This window comes from Chrysemys picta, chromosome 18 (genome assembly GCF_011386835.1).
Source record: "Chrysemys picta bellii isolate R12L10 chromosome 18, ASM1138683v2, whole genome shotgun sequence".
NCBI lineage: Eukaryota > Metazoa > Chordata > Testudines > Emydidae > Chrysemys > Chrysemys picta.
In genome coordinates, this window is record NC_088808.1 from 19,878,904 (window position 1) to 19,901,229 (window position 22,326).

A 22,326-nucleotide genomic window follows, 5' to 3' on the forward strand; every position below is an offset into this window, starting at 1 on the left:
TCCCCATAATTGTTAGGAGAGGTACGGATGGGTGCTATTTAAGGAGTTGTGTGTAAAAATATGTTTTTGAAGTGGAGTCCCAGGCAGAATTGACAAACCGGTTTCACCAGACTAAAGGATGCAGATTCAGCTGTCTGCCTAGGTTCATACACTAAGCACTGTAAACCACTACAGTAGAAGCCCATTTTGCATATCAAATCAACATGAATACGTGAAGAGCACTTGGAGCCAGCACTGCAGGAAACGAACCTGGGGGGCGGGGAGCGTTGTCCTGGCTCTGGGGATAAAACAGAGTTTTTGGAAATATAAGAGGTAGCAAAAGGATCCTTCCCTGAGGAAGCAAAAAGGCTAGCTCTTTGTATTCATGAAAGGTGGATCCCCACAACCTTGGTGGGTGATGCCAGGAGATTGCATTAGGTGAGAAACTGCTTTAGACAAGGGTTTTAGCCTGTTAACTTCCAGTTAAGTTTGGACTCTAAGAAGCACACTGTACGTTTGGTTATATGCACCCATTGCTGTTTCCATTATCCTTATTCATTTGCTCTTAACTCTTAGCCTTTGAGGATATATTATAACTATATCTCAGTGCAGTGATGTTATACAGGACCTGATCCAGAGCTGTACCAGTCAAGTTATCAGAGTAGCAGCCGTGTTAGTCTGTATCCGCAAAAAGAAGAACAGGAGGACTTGTGGCACCTTAGAGACTAACAAATTTATTAGAGCATAAGCTTTCGTGGACTACAGCCCACATCCGAAGAAGTGGGCTGTAGTCCACGAAAGCTTATGCTCTAATAAATTTGTTAGTCTCTAAGGTGCCACAAGTCCTCCTGTTCTTCTTTTTGCAGTCAAGTTATGTGACTTGTCCCCTTGGGCACAGCTAACCTGGTAATTTCTGAGAGTGTCCAATGATAGGGGGATACTACAGGGGGCCGCTCTCAAGATGCTCAGGGACTGGAGTGCACCTGTTACCGTCAAGGCAAAGTCAGGGCTGGCAGAGCCCTGAGGAGGTTGTTTGGGTGGCTAACAGACTGGGGGGGAGGGGGGGGAAGGGTGTCAGGAAGCAGATAGACAGTTAAGCACAAGCAATTCTCTCTCTTGCTGAGGTAGGGGAATCACAAGATGACTCACTGTCCTGGGCACCCTGAGAAGTCATCACCGTAACATACCATTTGCAAGGCTTCCCAGGAAAGTGAGATACATCATTAAGATCACTGAGGCAGGATCCCATTCTCTAGCCGGTTCGTGGCAAACTATCCTGCAGCTGTGTTAGCCTGAAAGGGAGCAGAATGGGTATGTTTGCTTTGCCCCTTAAATGTATTGGGTTTGAATCACCAGTGCCTTGCTCCTTGCATGGCCTTTTACAGGCCAAAGGAAGCCGGGAGAAAGTGTTACAGATGACAAGGAAGCAAAGGGGTAGGGGGACATCTAGAGGGGCCAGAGTTGAGAGAAAGGTTTCGTGGAACTAAAGATGAACACCTTTCTTTGGTGTGAGGAGAAGATCATAGAATATCAGGGTTGGAAGGGACCTGAGGTCATCTAGTCCAACCTCCTGCTCAAAGCAGGACCAATCTCCAGACAGATTTTTGCCCTAGATCCCTATGTGGCCCCCTCAAGGATTGAACTCACAACCCTGGGTTTAGTAGCCCAATGTGCAAACCACTGAGCTATCCATCCTACCCACCAAGATAGGAGGAAGAGAACCGGGGGACTCCTGTCTTTCCATTTGTAGGCCCACAAGGCCTAACAGATCTGGCATTCCAATAGTTTTCTTGCCTGGCATGAGAAGGGGCCCCATGGGCAGCATCTGAAAGCATGCCCCACTTCAAATCCAGAGAGAACACAAGGAATAACACCCTCTATAGAACCCCAGCCAAGGAAACCAATGACCCAGCACTCACTGTCCAGGCTTAAACCTATCTCCCTCCCTAAAGGAAAAATCCCCAGTCTTCCTCATTCCCTGCCCCTTACTCACTAAGATCTTATTCCTTATCCCTCAGCAACTGGACTCAGCTCTAAGAAAGTTTGACAGATCTTTACCTGGGATAGAAATTCCTTGATCTTAGGCATATTTTCCTTCCTCAAGAGGAGCTTTCCAGAGATTCTCACTTGCTGGCTAACTACATTGCATCCCTCCCATACATGAGGACTTCTACCTTACCTTTGCACTAATGTGCTCTTTTATAAGCTTATTGGGTGGGGAGGAGGTGGCACCCCACCCTCTCCAGTCTAAAATCCAATCCGGGTTTCTCAGGAGTTAGGCTAAACAACAGGGCATAGTATATTTCATAATCAGGAAGGTAAAATACACTCTGTTGGAACAAAACAGATCCTAAACCACTGAACCAGCTCTGAAAATAGACAAACAGGGCAGAAGCTCTTCTAATGGGCGAATGTTAGACCTAAACAGGGGTTTAGATTAGTGTCCCATGGTTCTGATGAAACTTGAGTGGAGTTTGATTTAGCTAAAGCCAGTTTAAGGAAGAATGAAGTCTTAGGGCATAAAGGAACCTTTAAGGATCTCAACACCTTTACAAATCTGGGCCTGAGTCTCTTGAAAAAGGTACACAACTGGCGTAACTAGCTTAACAAGCGTGGCAGGCAATTGGCCTACGGAATGAGTGTGATGGGTCTCAGCTGAGTTCCCAGGTGTCCACAGAAGCCACACCTCCCTCAACCATCTGCCCACCTGGCTGGCTGGCTCATATTAGAAGCCCAGGTCTGGGTGATCTACTGAAGCTTGAATGATCCTACCCTGCTTACAGAGTACAATGCAGTTGATGGAGCAGGGAGAGCTATTAGTATTCATGTTCCAATAGCATCTGCATCTAGTGGCCCTAGCTATGATCAGGGCCCCATGGTGCTGTACATACACATAGTGAGAGATAGTCCCTGCCCTGAAGAGTTTACAATATAAATAGACAAGTCAGGCAAACAGCAGGTGGGGAATTGGAGGGATAGAGAGGTAGACTGAAACAGCAGGTCAAAGTGGCAGAGATACTAATAAAACCAGGTCTCCTAATTCCCAGTCCAGCGCTGTATATCCACTAGTGCAATCCTGTCTCAGCCACTGACTGACCTTCATTGCTTTGTGCCTCAGTTTCCCCCCATACAAAATGATAGGGAGCCTTCCCTTCCCACCTCCTAAGGATGTTGTGAGGATTATTTAGTGAATGTTTGTATGGGGAAAGGGCTATATAAGGGTTAAGTAGTATTATTAATCCTAAACATTATCCATCCAGGATGAGGTTGATGCAGATTGGCAAAACAACATGAAGACAGACTGCAGTGCCCTCACCCATGCTGTCTCTGTTCTGTATATCCACAGAGGACATCAGCCTTCAGGTCTCTCACTAGAGCAATTACCAATGAAACTACATTCACTCACAGAGAATATTTCAGTTAAAAAATGAATCCTTGAACCACCGCAATAGAGAGCGGCCTTCGAATTGGCTCCAGTTTATCTTACACGAGTATGGCCCCTTAAATAAAACCTCACATGGCAATGGCGTGTGTATAATATGCTTCCGTGCATGGTCATTTGATGACATTGTGTACACAGCGGATGTGTTTAAGACTATAATCAAGCCCTGCATTTTGCAATATGTAAAGCTGAGAGGCCCATGAGGGGAGGAAAGGACGCTGGCGTCTTCCCCAGTGACAAACACAGGCCCTGGGAACAATTGACTAAGCATCTCAGGTTGGCCGGAATGAATTATGGACACCTCCTTGCTGCTGAGGCTGTCAATCCTGCTGGCAGAAGGTTTTGCTTGGGTTCAGCAGCCACATCTGCCTCTCGGTGACTCCCCGGGGGACAGGAGGGCATGAGAACACTCTGCTTTTGGCAGGAGTCACACAGGACCACCATGCCCATAGGGATCAGGCTGTCACGGTTTGTCCCTGTTAGAAGCTGTTTGTTTTGCAAGCCGGGGCCGTCTGCACTGGAATGCCCAAAAGGGCTGATAACAAGCTCTTGTTTTGAGAACAGTTTGTGGTGAGTGAATGCAACAGTGTTATCTGGCTGGTTTGCAGCTGCAGTCTGGATTGCAAGATCTAGTGTCAGGCTGGTTTAGAGCCCGTTGCACCAGGTAAATAAGGAGTAAGCCACATTACAGCGGTGTAAGTGAGACCAGATTCAACCCTGGGTCCTCAAGCTCCAGTTCTTAACCCTTCTAGAATAGATTGCACTTTGTATGAAGTGATGTTGTGTTTCCACACGTCTGAGAGTGTTACAGCTCCCGAAGAGTGAGACAACAGGCCCAACAGACACCAGACTTTAAAAACCAAGATCCCGGGCTGACTCCTACTTCCACTGAAGTCAGCAGGGACTTCTGCAGCTAGGACAAGACAGTATACGGCCTATAGCCATCAGCATTTCCCTATTTACAGGGTGTAGGAATATCTGGGGAGGGGATGTCCTTTTTAAAGTAACAGAAATACTCTATCCTGGGGTCTGATCACATTTTTTTTTTTCAAATGGGATGAAAATTTAAAATGCAATTTAAAAAAATCAGCATTGTCAAATCTGTACTAAAGTTTTCCCACAACCGGGGCTCCATCCCCTGGATTAAATAGGCAATGGGAAAAAGCCCCAAGTTTTTTATGGCTCCGCTCAACACTTTCTCACTAGGGCTCAGATCTACAAAGCTATTTATGCAAATTCTCCGCCACATCCGTGCCTTGGTTAGCTGCACCTGAACAAGCTGGGAAAGGTGTGGGGCTTCTGTTTTTATCATCACTCAGGAATCTTCCTCATAAAGATACCAGCACAGCGTACACTGGCATACCCTGTTACGGTCAATGGAGGTGTGTCCATTTGCCCCAGTTGAGGATTAGGGCCCAGCTTGACAACCTTCCTTATGGATCCCCAAAATTGGGCAAATTCCCTCGGTTTCAGGTTTTGTTACTAACCCTTTAAGGCCTGATCCTGTGTCACTGAAGTCAATGGGACTTTTGCCACTGACTTCAATGAATCAAGCCCTGCTCATCACAGTGGGATCTGGGGATGAGTTTGCGTGTGAGAGAGAGGGAGAGTAGAGGTGTGCGGTATTGTAGGCAGGTTTTGGGTGTGTAGGAGTAGGTCTGGAGTGGGTGCATGCCCACGGACAGGTGAATGCGTGTGAGCATGCTGTTGTGATTATTTAATGTGTATATGATGATAGCACTTCATAGCCCCATTGAGCATCATTTTCCTATTGTGCCGCTTGCTGAAGACACGTACAACAAGATACAGCCCATGGAGTTCCCAGGCGAAGGATCATGTTTATTGCAATGACTCATACCACCTGAAACAAGCAAACTCAGGGATGCACCCATGGCTGGCATAATGCTGCTAATAATAATAAAATTGAGAGAGGTCAGAAAATGTCAGTGAAAACAAACAAACCTGTGAAAACTGGAAACAAAAATGTTTGTGATCTTTCCCCTTCTCCCGTTTCCCAAACAGCTCAGGTAATGTTCTGTGTTCAGTTACTTCTCCAAAGTAGCTGAATTGTCTTGGGCTTTCCTGCGTGGAGAAGAGTTTTTTCCAGAAGATCCCTGATGCCGCCTCCTCTGATCGGGCCCGAAATTCCAAGGAAACAGCCTTTCCCATGTTTGCTGTGACCAGGCCTGGCTGGAACCTGGAAGTGCCAAAACTACAGCAAACAACGGAGAAAGATGGGGAGGAAAACCAACTGAGCCGGCCTCACTTTGGACCCCAGGAAAGCTCAGGCTGGGAATCAGAGTGGATTTACGGAGAAGGTTGCATTCACCGTTTGCTTGCTCTGACCTGGTTATTATGTATTTATTTTAATTATTGTTATTACAGTAGTGCCTCAGAACCCTTGTGCTCAGAGCTGTACACACACATAGTGAGAGACAGTCACTGCCCCAAAGAGCTTCACTCTCTAAATAGACAAGACAGACAAAGGGTGGCAGTGTTATTATCCCCATTTTACAGCTCGGCGGGAGGGGCCTAAGACACAAAGAGATGGTTCTCTCCATCCAATAGGGCCATAGGAATTGCCAGACTGGGTCAGACCCATTGTTCATCTAGTCCAGCCTCCTGTCTTCAGACCCCTGATTGATCCCGTCCCAGCCAGAACATAGCTGGACACTCTCACGCACGTTCTCTTGCTCATTTGCCTGGTTCTAGAAGTAGCCAGGAATGCTCCTCTCACTTGCAGCGTGCATCCTTCTCTGGTGTATAGCACCATGCCCCGACACTCGCTTAGACCCCTTGTTCTGAAGCAGGTCAGCCAAGAACAGCTTCCCTAGGGTAAACCTCAGGCTGTTTAACCTTTGATGACTGCAGTAAACTCCAAAACAAATACACAGTCCTTAAATAAGGATTAGATGAACAGCAGCTTTTATTTGAACAAACTCATGTTACAAGTTGTAATGCAAGAGCGGCAAACTGCACAGCGACTAAAGATCTGGAACTGCATGTGGCCAAATTCCAGTCCGGTTCTGTTCCACCTGCCTGAAGCAACCACCTGCCACTAGATGTGTATTCCTCACTTCCCCTCTGGCAAACTGTTATTGAGCATTGCTGTGCAGTGTTAAACAGCTGACTTGTTCTGCCCCAGAAGTGGCTGCACTCTGGTGATGGCTGAAGCAATTCCTTTTATGACAGCCAGTACATTGGTTTGCGATTAGCGTTTGGAAAGGTGGTGTAAATCTGGTCCTTCATTAACTGAAATCAATGGCAACACTTTCGTTGATTGCTGAATCAATCCCCATGTAAATGGGAAATGCACTATCGCTCCAGTATCCTTTACCAGAATGCATGGCACTCTTTGGCGTGTTTTTTAGGGTAACATCCCATAAAGTACTCTGACCCAGCAGAGTACCTGCCTAGTCCCACTGACGTCAATGGGACCACTGGTGTGTTTAAAGGGATGGGGGCTGGAGTGCTCAGCACCCGGCTGGATTGAGCCCACAGCCAGCACAGCTGCTCCGGTGGCATTTGGTTGCTGTTGCTGGGTTTTTATAAGAGGACGATGATCATTGTTATCTGGATTGTAGTAGTGCCCAGCTGTGCTTTTCAAACACAGCAGCAGCCCAGTCCCTGCCCCCGGGAGCACAAAGTTGCAGACTAGAGACCCCCAATTCTGAAACGCACTCACACAAACTTGGGGAAAGTTTGGATACTGTTCTTAACCCCACAGCTCTGGCTTGTTTCTACAATGGATCCACTCCAGAAACCCAAATGGGAACATCCCCACACTGGGAGGATACTCTGATCTGGACCCCAACTATGTACCTCGCTCCCTTCTCGAGTTTCTCTGTAGGTAGGAGGGGCTGATCTGGAGCTGGGAGGGAAAGGAAACCAAGCTCTTTGGGGGTTAGGTCTCTGCAGAGGTGGGACTTAGCTTGCTGCAGGGATCAGAAGTGGGTCCCGAGGACAGGCAGAGAGGAATTAAGTGGCTTTCTCATGTAGCTGTCTGTTGTAGGGAAGCCTCAAAGCCTGAAAAACTGAGTTCCCGTTGTGCTAGATGCTGGGGCATGAGTAGCCTGGCCATTTTTCTCTGGTTCTGTTGTTTCAGGGAGTAAGGGCACATGCTCCTTCTCTCACGGAAGGGTCAGGGTGTTGCTGCAACATATAATTCAGCAGTCAGTTCCTGGGACATGAGCAAGGCAGGTTATCTTCCACAAGTAGATGACTCCATGGTAAATCTCCATTCGCATCACATCTCACATCTGGTGGGCTGGCTGGGTAGCCGGGAAAGTCTCTTGTCTTCTCCCTGCTGGGAATTCCTTCACCTCAGCAATGGCATCGCACATTTCAATCGAAATTCGAGACACTAGAGGGGAGCGGGGGCAACTTCTCCAAACTTCTGCTGTACCGGGGATTTCTCAGCATCCAGGATCCTGCTTCCCCAGCTGGCAGCGTTTTCTATAATGGGCCAGACTGGTCTGAACACCTGCGAACTTCAGGAAAGTTCAGCTGTGGGCACTGCCCACAGATTTGCAGCTCGGTTCCATCCCTAATGAAAACACATTTGCTTGTAAAAGGCACCCTCCAGCAGACAGCCTGCTTGGAAAGAGGGCTTCTGTGGTAAACATGTCACAAGGATATTCCTCTTCCCAGATGTCTCTCTCAGTCTGCTTATTGGAACCATCATTTCACAGCTCTCCTCTCGTTCGGGGTATCTATGGATTTGGGATGCCTATTTTGAGACAACTAGATGCTTCTGAAATGTGTGGAGCTTTGCATTGAGTTGGACCCCAGGTTGCTCAGCGGTGACACCTTTGGGCAATGTATGAATTACATAGCGGGGCGCTCTCAAGCGCTCCTCAAACCTATTGTGAACTGAGGCCTTGAGGGAGCTGGGGGAGAAAGCGCCGTGTCTTTTCTATTAAATGCGGGCCACAGCCCCATGCCAAACTCCGCGTCTGGGGCCACATCTGCATCCTCGTGATGTCTGTGGAATCTGTAGCTTGAGCCTCGCTTTCTGCTGAGGGCAGCTGCCGTATCTCAGCAGCAACTGTTCTCCGGTATGTATCTTAAAGTAGCAGAGCCCAAGTGACTGCAATGCCCAATATGTGACACCAGATACAGCCCGGCACCAACTGGACGCTCCCCAGGGTCACCTTTCCCTTCCTTCGGGGGGGCAGGGGGGTGAGCTCTCTCGTTTGCACTGCGCCCAGCAAGCCGCCGCTTGTAACCCTTTTCAACACGTCTGGACGACAAATCTCTTTGATTCGGGTTGTGCAACGGGAGGAGGCAGCGAGTGATTTCCCACCGTGGCCCGGGGAGGGATGACTGTGTTGGTTTCCAGCCCCGCGCTGTGCAGAGAGCACAGCACAAGAACCCAGCTGTTTGAATGAGAGCCACGGGTGGACCATAAGTGGGATAAATCAACAGTGGGCCCCAGAAGAAATGCTTTTACGGGGAGGAACCTCTCTGGAGTGGGTGGTGGACGGAAAGCTGTGGATGATCACTGAGCCAGGAAGATGTGTGGGGGAAGGAACACACCAGGCTAGGCAGGAAAAGCACAGAGGGGCTGGGAAAAAGCCTGCAAGAATTTTTTTTTTTTTTTTGTAAAGGTGCCTGGGAAAGGAAACCATTGTTAAGAACAGATCTTGATGGCTCCAGCCACCTCTCCCGGGAGATAACCAATCACAGCCCACAGTGCTCTCACAACCAGAAACCCAGCTCAAAGGGCTGAAAGGTCTCTTGGAAGCAAAAGATCATGCAGCCCTGGTCTGTGAGAGCAGAGGAACCACGGGGTGTCCCAGAGTCTAAAAAGACACACGCTCTCAGCTGCACTCACTGCAAGAAAGGGAACACTCTAGGGATGGGGCAAATTGACGCTCAGCTCCTCAGCTGGGATATGGTGGGGTAGCTTCATTAGCCAATTTACCCCAGCTAAGGATTTACCCCATACTAATCAGCCCTGAGAGCGATGTACCAGCCTCTTTGGCACAACCAGGCAAACTAGCATGCAAATCCCTCGGCCTCTGCAGCCTTTGAGCTTGCACTGGGCTCAGAAGAAATAAATAGATGATCCTGGCCCAGCTCTTCAGCTGCTGTAAATAGGTGGTGGTCCGTGGACTTCAGTGGAGCCATGCCAATTTACATGAGCTGAGGATCTAGCCCACTGCGCCCGTGAATCGTCTGGGAGATCCACCCAGCCCCCTCTGGGCTGCTTTCAAGATGCCATATTCGTTGTAGTGGCTGCAAATTTATTTCTTGCAGCTGTACATTTCCTTATGACCGCTCCTTGCATTTCATGTCAGCTCCACCAGGCCAGCCAGGTTGCTGCACTGGGTCCACGACTGCTAGCATTGCTCAGGAACAGAGCCCTCATCTCCCGGCACCTGCCAGACCTCATTAATATTTGCTTTAGTACTCACAGTCATTACCCTACCACAGGTTAGCCCTGTAGCTCTCCAGGGAGCTATGCACACAGTGAGACAGTAAACAGTGATTTCACCAAGTACTTGAGTGGCTGAGAGGTTAAACAAAGTGGTTCCCAGTCTGTCTCTGCTACATGTACCATATGTCTACAAACCCATCCTATTATGGATATTATATATAGCAATCCAGGGCCATTTCTCATCTTTCCTTGCTATTTCTCAGCTGCTGTAGAGCCTGAGCAATGACAGGAATGCTTCCCATTGTCAGAGGTCAAAGCCAGAGAAACCACTTTCCTCACAGGCCTGGTGTGCCAGCTTCTTGGCCCTCTTGGCTCCTCCTACCAATCCTTATAGTTGATTAGGCTGGGTCGCAAGTGGTTTTGCCTTGATTTGTTCAGAAGGCCGTGTCATTTTGAGGTATGAAGTGTGTGCCTGGTACGTTCATTCCGTGTGTTGTCATGTGTACATGTAACCACGTTGCTCTCTACTTGTATAGCGCTTTGCATCTTGGGATCTCAAAGCACATCAGACGTAAACTGTTTTAAGATACATTGACACTGTACTCTCCTTTTGGTAGTGTGTAGAGTCCATACACTGCACGCCTCTCCTAGCGCAGGTCTAAGTAGCAGTGCTGACGATGAGGCGCTGTTTCGGTGAGCAGAATAAAGTCACTTCTGAACCCTGTGAATATGTACCTGGGTATGTACCCTGCAGCGCGCGCTACTCGCCCGTCTACACTGCCACCGTCTCCCCACTGCTGAAGTCCTACCGTGACACAAAGAAAGACTCCGGCAGCGGGGAAAGGCTCTGGCAGCGATCAAGCTTCATCCCACTGCCTCCCCCCCGCCAGAGCTTTTCACTGAAACGTGTAGCTATCTACCAGTGTGGATGCAGCATACTTTTCACTGCCACTTGTAACTACACAGACCCTCCATGTTGCCGCAAGAGGTGTGCCGGGTAGACATGCCCTAAGGGTCACACACACACCCCCGCGAAGTAGGTCATTATTGTCGGGTTCATTTTATAATCAAGTAAATTGAGACGCAGGGAGGTTAGGTAATTTGTCTAAGGTTTGTAGCGAGTTAGTGACTGAACCCAAGAGCCCTGACGTCTGATCTCACGCTCAATCCCAGCAATTGCTACTTTTCATCTCTAGGCAACTGCAAGAGACCAACTGAGTTGCCTGCAATGTCCAGAAGTGCAAGAGGTTTAGGTGGGATTTTCAGGGGAAAAAACCCCCCCAAAACCCAAGAGCATTAGGAGACGAAATCCCACTGAAATTCAATGAGGGGTTGGACTTCAGCGCCTTTGAAAATCACAGCTTTAAACACAGCTGTTGCATCAGAACCTGTTTCAAGTCACTTTCCCGGTCAAGTCATGTATGGTTATGGTTATCTTTTGGAGAAGCAGGAACTAAAGTTCTTTCTTGGGCTGTTTTCTGCTTTTGCTGCCGAAAGCTGTGGCTGAATGCATATAATTAGGTATGCGGACGTTTTTAGAGATGGTATCTTCACTGATTTACAATAAGCTTCTCCTAAACTCCCAAAGCCATCCAAACTCTAATCAGCTACCCCGCTATCTCTCATGACTGGAGCTGTTGATTATGAAACAAAGGGAGTTTTTCAGTCCTCGTTAAGATCATAGGTGTTTTGCTTTAAGCGGGGAAGTGTTACGGGTGACACGGTGATGTCATTTTCCTGTTGGAACAGGAAGTGCATAAAATTCACAACAAGGAAGGTAAAAACTAACACGCAAGTGTTACAGCTGCATGCAAAAAAGGAAGATGGTTTCTGCTGTCCCGGGGATTTCTCAGTAACTGGCCTGGTCCTCCAGGGTGCTGATTCTAAGTCAAGGCGGGATGAGGATGCTCAGAATGGGCCTGATCCAATGATCCTGTAAGTCAGTGGTAAGAGTCCTACTGACTCCCCTGGGCTTTGACTCAAACCCTGTAAGAGCCTCGCTGGGTCAGCCTACAATTTGCAGCAGTGCACAAAATATTTGCAAGAAAACTGGTTGTGGTTTTTGTGCAACATTTGCACTGGAACGGGCCCACTTTCAAGAGAAGTTGCTGTCACGGCCCAAACTGTGGACGGTGGTAATGGTGCCTGTTTTTGCAGCCATTTTACCCTTTGCCTTATATCCTAGGGGAAGCTGCAGAATTTCTGGGACGTACAAACCATGCCGGGAGGGGGGAGGGGGATGAACCACAGGGTATTTCTGAAAGAAAATAGCCTGAAATGTTTCTGTGAAGAATGTGCATCAGATAGCGTCGGCTTTGGTGGGTCACAGCCCGGTTCTGAATGGCAGAGTCGTATTAATGGCAGGTTTATAATGACTAGCTACTTAGCAAGGCTTTGCTTGAGCGCATTGCGGCTGATGCCTTGCTGGAGTTGCCACCTTCTCTCGCTGCTCCTCCTGAAGGCTACCTTGGAAAATGGTGGCCTAAGAATGGAGGCCAAGGGACGTTACTCCTATCTGGTGGCAAGCAGGGAGGGAAGGGGCCCAGGGTTCTTAAGGATCCATTTATTTTATCATGCAGCAAGAAAGAGAAAACCTGGAGGGTGAGAGAGAAAGAGAGAGACTGGAGGCCCCAATATGGAAGTGCTGCATAAGATGGTCTACGTGACATTACCTTAGACACCAACGCCTACACTCAGCCAACGAAGGTGGGGCTGTTTTAACCTCAATTTACTTATACCTCCTTCTAGCTCCTTAAGCAGGTAGGTCGCCCGAACTCAGACTCCCTTGCACCGCAGGTGAGTGAGTGCAGCAGGATCTCCCGGAGCACCAGGGAGCCTGATTTACACCCCGACCTCTGCCCAGAGCCAGAGGTTTTCCTCAGTGGCACCATAGAAATACCATGGGAACTCTTTTCTGCTGCTCTATGTACTTCTCCTGTGCTGAGCCTTGGCTGGGGACAGCAATCCACATAGAATAATCCTGCTGTGTGCTTCCTGAGAACCTTCCCCTCGAGGGTCTCTATGTGCCTGACAAGCCATATTGAAACCTCCCAGTGGGGCAGTCTCAGTACATTGTACCAAGCCCAGAAGTGACAACTCACCTGACGAAATGCTGCCCAGGTGCCACCAATCTGGGGAGAGTCTCAGCCCCAAGGTGTTCAGAGAGTTTGGATCAGTTTGCCAATGGACAGAGGCTTATCCGGGACAAACTTAGACCCCAACATTTCTGCGGTCTCCCTGTCTCTAACACACAAACACATGCACTTTATCCCCACGCTCTGCCAGACATGCAAACACAGACCCACATGCATCTGTACAAACACCCATGGTGGGGTTCGTTAGTATTGAACATTCACAGGAATAATGGGAACAATACGACTCTGAATGAAAATAAACAGTGAGGTTTCTCCTTCTCCCACCCCACTCCCCCGGCCCGGCAGCTGCTTCCACCACATGAAGGCTGAGAGCAGTGATGGGTCAGGTCCGCAGTTGTGTTTGAGGAATGTCTGGGAAGAAAGTGATAGTGGTCTCAGCTGTAGCTTTAATGCAGTGTCAAGGACACACACAAACCTCACCCACAATGCAGCCAAGAAAGGAGACGTGGAAAGAATCAAAGGCCTAGATTCTCTTCCCAGCTCTCCTTTGCTTCTTATTGCTAATGTCATCCTTTAAGTCACTGGCAATGATACTCATCATTACTTTGTCCCTGATGTTATTCCAAGGACAGGCTTGGCCAGTGCTGTTCTTGTTGATACTGGGAATTGGAACAAATGGCTGACAGTCGAGGCACTGGCTTGTCACTGGCATGGGCCTCTCACGTCTCTAGCTCTTTACTTTCTGGGTGAGGAACCTCTGAGTCTGAAAGGGACAATGGGAGCTGAGTTGGTGGGTGGCGTCTTGTGTGCCCTGCGCAGGGTGGTTAGAGATGGGGACAGGGCATTAGGATGCCTGAGTTCTGTTCCCATCACTGTATAACTTTTGGAAGCCACTTTAATCTCGAGTGCCTCAGTCTCCGGAGCTGTAAAATGGGGACAATAATTCTGTAACTATCCTCCTGTGACAGGGCGCTGGGCAAAGGGTTGCTGATTCAGCCCTCTGTCATGCCAGCTCCTATTTAGGGGAATAAATTAGAGCTGGCTAGAGATAACCTGGCTCTAATTGTGGAAGCAGAGACAGCTGCCGCCTAATTAGCCTGGGGCTGTATAAAAGCCTCAGGGGGAGGAAGCTGGAGGGAGGAGACAAAAAGAAAGGGAAAGGCAGGGAGTGGCAGCAGGGAGGTAGCGCTCCCGTCCCTCCCTCCTGCCTGCAGATGGTGAAGGGCCAACTGTACATGGTGAAATGGTGGTGGGAACAAGCCAGTGACTAAACTGCACCAGTGGGTACTAACCTGAGGGTCTCAGAGTGACTTTGTGGACTTAGCAGATGCAGGAGCAAGGGGGCCCTGCCGCGCCCTGCTACACCTCCTTACGGAGCTCTAGTGAGGTACCACTCAAAGGCATTGACATACCAGGTTTAAAGGTGCTAAAAAATAGTATTGTTCCCCTGTTCCCACACAGTAGCATATACAACATCATAGTGACTTCCTATTTTAAGGACAGGGTGGGGGATATAGCAGCATCTCAGCTGCTGCTATGTGGCAACCCTTGGTAAACGTTGACTTTTTAATGGCAACCACTGTGGCTTCACATTCCCTTTAGATCAGAAGCAGAATGGGTTTGTAAATCTCATCCTAGTTCCTTGCATAGAGCTGGTCAAAATGCATGAAAGATAGGTCCTGAAAATGTTGTCAAAATTTCCCCCTTTTTTTTTCCTTCCCCCCTCAACATTTAAAAAAAACAACCCGCAACCAGCTTTTCTAATGGATTGTTTGTCCACAACCACCACACAGACTGGCCGGATACTCAGCCTCTGTTCAAGAGAAACCTAGGCCCAGGCAACAAGGAGCAGGTCAGATAGAGGTGCAGTCGGGAAATCGGCACACTGTCCATGCTACCCCAGCTCTAGCGATCCCTCACTTGTACATACACTGAAATCAAGTACAAATGTTACAACTCCAGGGCCAGTTCCTTTACACTGTTCTTTACCCTGTCCTTACTCCTGTGGAAGGAGCTCAGGATTTTGCTCCTTGTCGAAAGCTAACTTTTGTAACAACCTTCATAGTACTTTGCCGATCGATATTTTATTATTTGAACAAAGTACCATTGAGGCTGTGATCTATTCAGAAATGTGTTGGGTTTTCAGGAAGCCCTGACATCATAACAGCCCTTGTTTCTAATAATTGATTTGACTTGAAAGAGCTCAGTGCCCACTGCTTTCAGATCAGCAAATTGATTTCCTTCTCTTTCAGTCACTGAAATATACATATTCATTTTAGCCTGGTGCAGAGTATGACGTAGAATGCACGTTTGGAAGGGAGGGAAACAAACATCTCTTGTTCTATCTGAACTGCTTTTTTAAAATCTGAAGGCAGATTGAAATTCAGACTGAGCCCAAGACAATGCAGAGTTTCCTTAACAAGCTTCCAACTTTTAACAACATTTTTAAATAGTGAGGTATTTCTAAACCTTCGTTTTAAAGATGGTAACATTTGCGAACAGCGAACGGCAACCACAGGACAAAGTTTGACCTCTTGTTCCTGGCCTCACTGGCCTGCCCAAAAGGGTTAAAAGTTCAAGTTTGATATGAAAATACTTTACCATGAATGGAAGGGTAAAACCCCAGGGATGATAAAGGCTGCACTCACTCTGACGAGCTTTAAAAGTTAGGATCAGGCTAATAAACACACTGATAACAAAGACTAACTTTTCACATTGAGTTCAGCAATATTTCTTCCACTTCAGCCATGGTAATCTTCGCTTACAGAAAAAAAGGATTTATTGGAATGCTGTGAGTGACAATTCCAGCACACGCAGGCAAGACTTAACTTCTACCTCCCTCCGGCCCTCTACCCAATCACCCCCCAAAACAAGGCAACCTAATATCAAAACAAGACAACAACTTACTATTCAGATAACGATACAGCACCACTTATGGGCAGCGGTGTTGCCTGCACTGATCATTGCAATATTCCCTGAACATCTGGGACTGGACTGCACAATTCAGATCCAGAGGTAGACTTTGAATTTCTCACTAACCCGATGGGGTGTTTAGATCCTGCCCTGTGGGAGGGGAGTTGTTTTGGCAAAGTTTACAGAAAGAAGCCAGCAGTGAAACTGGAATCCAGATTCAGGTTTGATATTTAGAACTAGGAGTTAAACTTTAACCTCCAAGCAACTTCTAAAGCATCCTGCTTGATGCACACCTGACTCCTTTAGGACTGGTGCTGGTGGATTTTCAGTAGTGGGTGAACTCAGAAAGGTTCGCTGGGAGGACTGGTTGTGTCCGACCCCTATGGATTTCAAATCAGGCTAGTGATTTCATAGGAATGGAACTAGTGGAGAGAGGACTATTTCTTCTTAGGCTGGGACTTGCCGGGAGTACTATGGGGCATATCCTTAGCTGGTGTGAAGCACATCAGCGGAGGATAGACTTAAGCACAGCCCCCATGTCAGTGCTTCTGCTTCTGGCCAACTACAGCTGGTCAAAAAGCGGGATTCATTTTTCGGGGCAAATTTCACCAGAAAGGGAGCCCGTTGTTCTGTGGGTCAGACAGCTCTACGGCTGATGAGACCAGACATTAGATGTTCTCGCTACAATTTTTATCTTAACTCTGCTGTAATGAAGTGTAGAGATCCTCTGCAGCTTGTAAGAGAAACCCTCCAGAACCCACTCACCTGGTCCAGGGTTGCCGTTAAAAATGCTGCTGGAGTAGGGAAGGTGGTTGGTCACTGAGTGGGAGACCTCGATCTCCAGGGCTGCCCAGAGGGGGGGGCAATTTGCCCCAGGCCCCCAGCCCCAGAGGGGCCCCCACGAAAATATAGTATTCTATAGTATTGCAGCTTTTATTTATGGAAGGGGCCCCCGAAATTGCTTTGCCCCAGGCCCCCTGAATCCTCTGGGCGGCCCTGTCGATCTCTGTGAAGTAGTTGTGGCTTAAGGCTGCCTGAGGTTGCAGCTCCATAAGCAGGGGTTGCCTGGAACTCCCCTCGAGGGTGATGGGACCATGCTGGCTCAGGATGGCTCCAGCCATTCTCATCTCTCTCTGTCTCTCTCTTAACCACAGAGCAAGGCAGGCGGGGAAATGTAGTCCCCCAGGCACCCATTTGTAGTATCAAGTCTGGGGCAAGGCATGCTGGGAAAAAAGAAAGCATATAAACCAGTGGGTTGGGGCTTATGGAGCAGGAGAAAACCCCAAATCCACAAAACCAACAGTAATGCGGCTCTTGATTTCAGTGGACATATTGCCCGAGTGAGGAGACCCCAACCCCTCCCCCAGAAACCTAACCGAAACAGAGTTCTGACCCCATCAAGGGCGAAGTGCCGGAGAACTGCACTAGGGACTTCGCTATTGAGTTTTCATGGAAGGCCCTCAGATGCCACAGTGACGGGTGGCAAACTAAGACAGACAGAGAGAGGAGTGCAGATGAGAGCCCTGGTTAATTAATGTTTGCAAGGTACCTGCGGATCCCTGACAATGGGTCTCAGCCAGCGCATTGTTTTTCTTCAAATAAAGGGACTCTGAAGCCCTCCTAATGGGCCAGATCATGAGCTCTTTACATCTGTTCCACCCTCATTTGAAGTCAACAGTGGTTTGCTTGAGCACAGAGGAGGAAAGGTTTGGGTATTGGTTCCTTAGGTGAAACTCATCCTTGTGCAGAGCTAGCCCAAGGTCCCGGTGCCAGTTACACCCTATTTTGAGTGTTGAAGTGGGACATAAATGTTCTCTAAGCCTTATTCTGGCTGTCTCCACAGATGGGGATTTCACCCTTAGTGTTCTGGTTGATTTTCCAATAAGTTCCCAGGACATTGTCAGTAAAGTTGTCAGGGCAAATAAAAGTTTTGCTCAAGTTCTTAGGATGAATCCCTTTGACTTCTAAGGAGTTCACATTTTTTGGCCTTTGCAGGTTTCTTAGAATTATATATTTTGCAATCGATGAAAATGTCTAGATTTGTTTAGGATTTTTTTTTTTTCTCCTGAGACTAACACAGACGGTCCCATGTTGAGAATGTAACTTCTGTTCTGGTTTCTGTATAGAATAATGGGCCAGATTCTCAGGCGGTGTAAAGCAGCAGCGCTCCACTGAACTCAATTTGGTTCTGAAGTTGGGTGTCAACAGTCTGCAGTTCTAAGGACTATCCCAGCAATGGAGCGAAGCTGATTCACACCAGCAGAGGACCTGCCCCAATCATTATAAGGCCCTTGGCAATAAGCAAAATGCAGACTGTGTGGTCTGAAAACATAGAAAGTCCCTCCTGCCCTCACATGACCCATGCCCACAGAACGTGTTTCCAGGCCACTGGTGCACCAAGTGGAAAGAATGTTTTCTTCTTTGATCATGAAATTTCCAAATCCCACACGTAGGGCCTGATCCAAAGCCCTGGAGGTGAATGGGAGTCTGTCCATTGATTGCAACGGGCTTTGAATGAGGCCTTTCAGGAGACAACAGTGCAGCAAAAGGATTTACTTACCGCTCCTGCCAGCCACCAGCTCCTAGGAATTCCAGCAGCTGTTCCAATTCAGCTTCTGTCTTGCGGCATGCCAACATGGGGAGGGCAGGCAGGCGACTGAGTGCAGGCGTCACGCTCACAAGCAGAGGGGTTGGGATTCTCTAGTAGGAAAAGCCAGCCCAATTTATTTAGCACCAGGGGTTTGAAATGTTATTTTTCTATTAATACATCGGTAACGAAGGCTAATGGGCCTGCCAGCCCTGTTCCAGTCTCAGACCCAGCTGAGCAGGACTGAGGTGTCTTCTGGAGAGGAGGTATAGGAAGCAAGTGGGCTCCTGCGTCTGGTCCCGAATAGCGTGGAAGAGATGCAAGGAGAAAGTGCTCTGAGGCCCTGCAACCTGTTTGGGGTGAGTTTTAGGTTTGAATTAATAAACAGCGCCCCCCTGAGGCAAGGGCTTGAAGACTTCGAGTGGGGTATCAGTCCCTCCAGGGCTAGAGAGGCAGGCCAGCAGCCTACAACATCCATTTCTTCTCTTCCTCTCCTGGGACAGACATCAGACTTGCAGAGTGGTCACCTGAACCTCCAAATGTGCATGGACTCAGCCTCTGAGGTCCAACACATTCAGGAACATCAGACCATGCTAGCAAAAGGTCAGGGAACTTGGACTGAGGAGATTTGCACAGCTGACCCGAGATGTGCACCTTCCTCAACTCTAGCTTCCCCCGAAGGCATCTATGTTAAGAAGGGAGAAGACCTGGGAGTTGTTAGGGAGAGAGGAGAGGCATGCGGGTAAGCACCTAACATGTGTTAGGGTCTATAAGAATACATGGGGGGCAGTGGGGGAATGTTCCCATTGCAGGTTCAAGTTCACATTTGCCTACCTTGGGAGAAGTCCCTCAAATCCTAGAAACATAGAATTTGCCACCCTGGTTAAACCGAGTCTTGGATTAAACCACTGAGTCCGGCATCCTGCTTCCTACAATGGTCAATATCTTATGCTTCAGAGGAAGATGAAAACAACCCATTACGGGTAGTAAATTGTGCAAGGGGATGAGGGTGGGGAAGTTCTTTCCTGGATCACCCAGCTGATCCTCTTCTGCCCGGAGCTATGAGATTTGTTTACATTGTTGTCTCAGGACTAGACTCTGCCCGAGTACTCCCTAGCTCCCCCACTAGTCCCACGGAAATTGATTTGACAGCAGAGTAAAGCACCATTTGACGTAAAGAAGGGCAGCAAAATTTGGCTCTGAGTTTGCAAAGCTAGGATTCGGAACATAGTTAGATGTGCTTCACTTTTCCAGGAACCACGCTGGCTGGATCCTACCAGCTCATTCCTGTCAAGTTGCATGATGAACCGATGCAAATGGAATCGTGAGGACTGTGCCAACTTTTTAAAGGAACCAAATGGTAGAAGGAAGGCAACGATTCCCCAAGAGCCCTTGGGCTGTGGAAGATCAGAGACACAAAGAAGTTATTAAATGGTCTCTATGGCTTTCCCTCCCGACCACGGATCATCGGCCATATTTGAAAATAAAAATGGGTTCTGCGCATGCAGATGCAGAGAGGAGCCTTCTTTGCGGGGCACTGGATCCATTCATCTCGCTTTATTGGAAATTTTAATTAAATTCCCTTTGATCCAGGCAAGCTCTGCATCCCAGTGCTCCTCTGTGCCAAGGTGTTCAGCAGCCAAACTCTTGTTCAATGCCACCGCCCCATTTTTAGCCCTTCTCCTTTAGAGGATAGAATATGAACTTCCAGTCCTCCACGTTGTTTACGTGTGGTTACACTGTATGGGCCTGATTCAAAACCCATGGAAGGTAACGGGAGCTTTGCCATTGATTTCATTTGGAACCAGAAAAAGGCCTCTGGCTTGAATTTGGCCCTTACACCTCATCCGCTTCAAAAGTTATGCCTGCTGACACCAGCATTAAACGTAGCCCAATAGGTTTCTCCATTTAGAGCTGGCATTTGTTAGCCAGCCAGAAGGGAGGTGTTTCAGTACAGCTGCTAGCTCTCCACAGGGCCGGCTCTAACATTTTTGCTGCCCCAAGCAGCAAAAAAAAGCGCCGAGCGCCACGCCACCGGAACCCCCCGCCCCGCGCCGCCCCCACCCATGCGCAGCTGGAGCCTCCCCCCCCCCACCGAGCGCCGCGCTGCTGGAACCCCCCCCACACCGAGCGCCACGCCCCGCGCCCCCCCCACACCGAGCGCCACGCCGCTGGACCCCCCCCCGAGCGCCGCGCCCCACGCCGAGCGCCGCGCCGCCAGAGTGCCCCCCCGTGGAATGCCACGCCACGCTGCCCCCCGCCACCCCAAGATTGGCCGCCCCTTACCAGGTGCCGCCCCAAGCATGTGCTTGGTTGCCTGGTGCCTGGAGCCGGCCCTGGCTCTCCACATGAAAGGTTCGGTGTATTGAGCGCAGCGCGGTCTGGAAGGCACCAGGAATGAGCTGAGCTGATTGGCTTCGAGGATGAATCTAGGCCTGGAAAGAGTTACACTCTAGTAATGCGAGCACGGGCCTGGGTGACAAGAGCTCTTGAACACTAACCCCATTCTGACACTGCCCTGGGATGAGTCGCTTCACCTGCTTTTGTTTGTCCATCTATAAAAGGAGCCATAGTGGTACTTCCGTCCATCCCAGGGCATTACGGCTAAAGTGCCCTACAGATGAGAAATGCAATTGGAGCGATTAGTGGGAGTAAGATTTCTCATTCCACCCAGCTACCTCCTCATGCCAAACCCCGCTTTAGAAAAGATCTTTTCTCTGTGGAGATAAAATAGTTCCACAACTCCTGTCCCACTGGTAACAGTGTCCAGATTTCCGCATCCCTTCGGCTATCAGGCTGGCGCCATTACGCAGGCTTCCTGTAAAACATGCCATTACAATGAAAATCACTATCACTGAGACAGAGGCAAGTTTGGGGTAAGAGTAATTTCATTATAACAAACACTAAGTGCTGATACAAGACTTCCTCTAGGAGTCACAGGAAGGGCTGGAGAAATGACCTCAAGAAGAGATGGCTAGTCCCCTTTGCTGGCTTGGAGGACAAGCCAATGTAGTACATTATTTATGTTGATTTCAAGATTTAATTGCCAGTTAAATAAATAAAAAATACTATATGGAGATGTACCTATCTCATAGAGCTAGAAGGGACCCTGAAAGGTCATTGAGTCCAGCCCCCTGCTTTCACTAGCAGGACCAAGTACTGATTTTGCCCCAGATCCCTAAGTGGCCCCCTTAAGTATTGATCTCATAACCCTGGGTTTAGCAGGCCAATGCTCAAACCACTAAGCTATCCCTCCCCCCTAGTTTTATGGGAGGTAGAGTGTGCATTGCATCCCAAAAGAGAGAGAAGTTTCTGGTCACTGCTGTATGACAATAGCTCTCTTGGGTTGCCAAGAGTCAACCCACAAAGACAAACTCAGCTTGTCCAGATATTGGGGCACAGTGACATTAGATGGGAAATTCCTATATAAAAAAAATCCGTTGTGCGTGATGATTCATCATTTTGGGCCAGATTATCAGCACAGCATGTGTACGTACATTCGTCACACTTGTACAGTAAATACCAGTTAGTGACATCGCTGACCATTTGTATGCATCATGTACAATGATTCTGCAAAAAGTGATGTGAAAATTACGTGTACAACGGCATGCATATTTTTGCATTCATAAGGTATGCGCTGATCTGAACAATCCCATCCTTTATGTTTTAATATCATGATTAATTATCCCCAGTAGAACATGTGATTAAAATTGTTTGCTCTCTTTCATCTCTTGCTCTGTTTGGTAAGGTTGGTGGGTCTAGTTTGAGACTCTTAATGACTGATTACTGATTGTAGATCACATTTCCTCGCTGCCCTCTGGATGGGAGTTCCACTACAATGTGTATTGTCTGGAGATGTTAGATCAATTTGGCACTTCTTCACTCCCTCATCTACATATGAACTCTGTGTTTTAAGACCTTTTTTGAA

The 22,326-nt window shown here is 48.4% G+C and overlaps 2 long non-coding RNA genes across 2 annotated transcripts in view; one reads left to right on the forward strand and one right to left on the reverse strand.

Moving 5' to 3' along the window:
• The window catches only part of LOC122174079 (uncharacterized), a 59,929-nt gene extending 41,367 nt beyond the window's left edge, over positions 1–18,562 (reverse strand). Inside the window, exons 1-2 of the long non-coding RNA XR_006175405.2 lie at positions 18,372–18,562; positions 15,806–17,034 (exon numbers count right to left, since the gene is read on the reverse strand). This is a non-coding gene — a long non-coding RNA (uncharacterized LOC122174079). The remainder of the gene's footprint in view (positions 1–15,805; positions 17,035–18,371) is intronic.
• Positions 8,736–20,448, forward strand: LOC135976459 (uncharacterized). The gene is made up of 3 exons (XR_010593573.1): positions 8,736–11,738; positions 12,383–12,509; positions 19,653–20,448. It is a non-coding gene; the product is annotated as an uncharacterized LOC135976459 (long non-coding RNA).
• Positions 20,449–22,326: the final 1,878 nt, after the last annotated feature.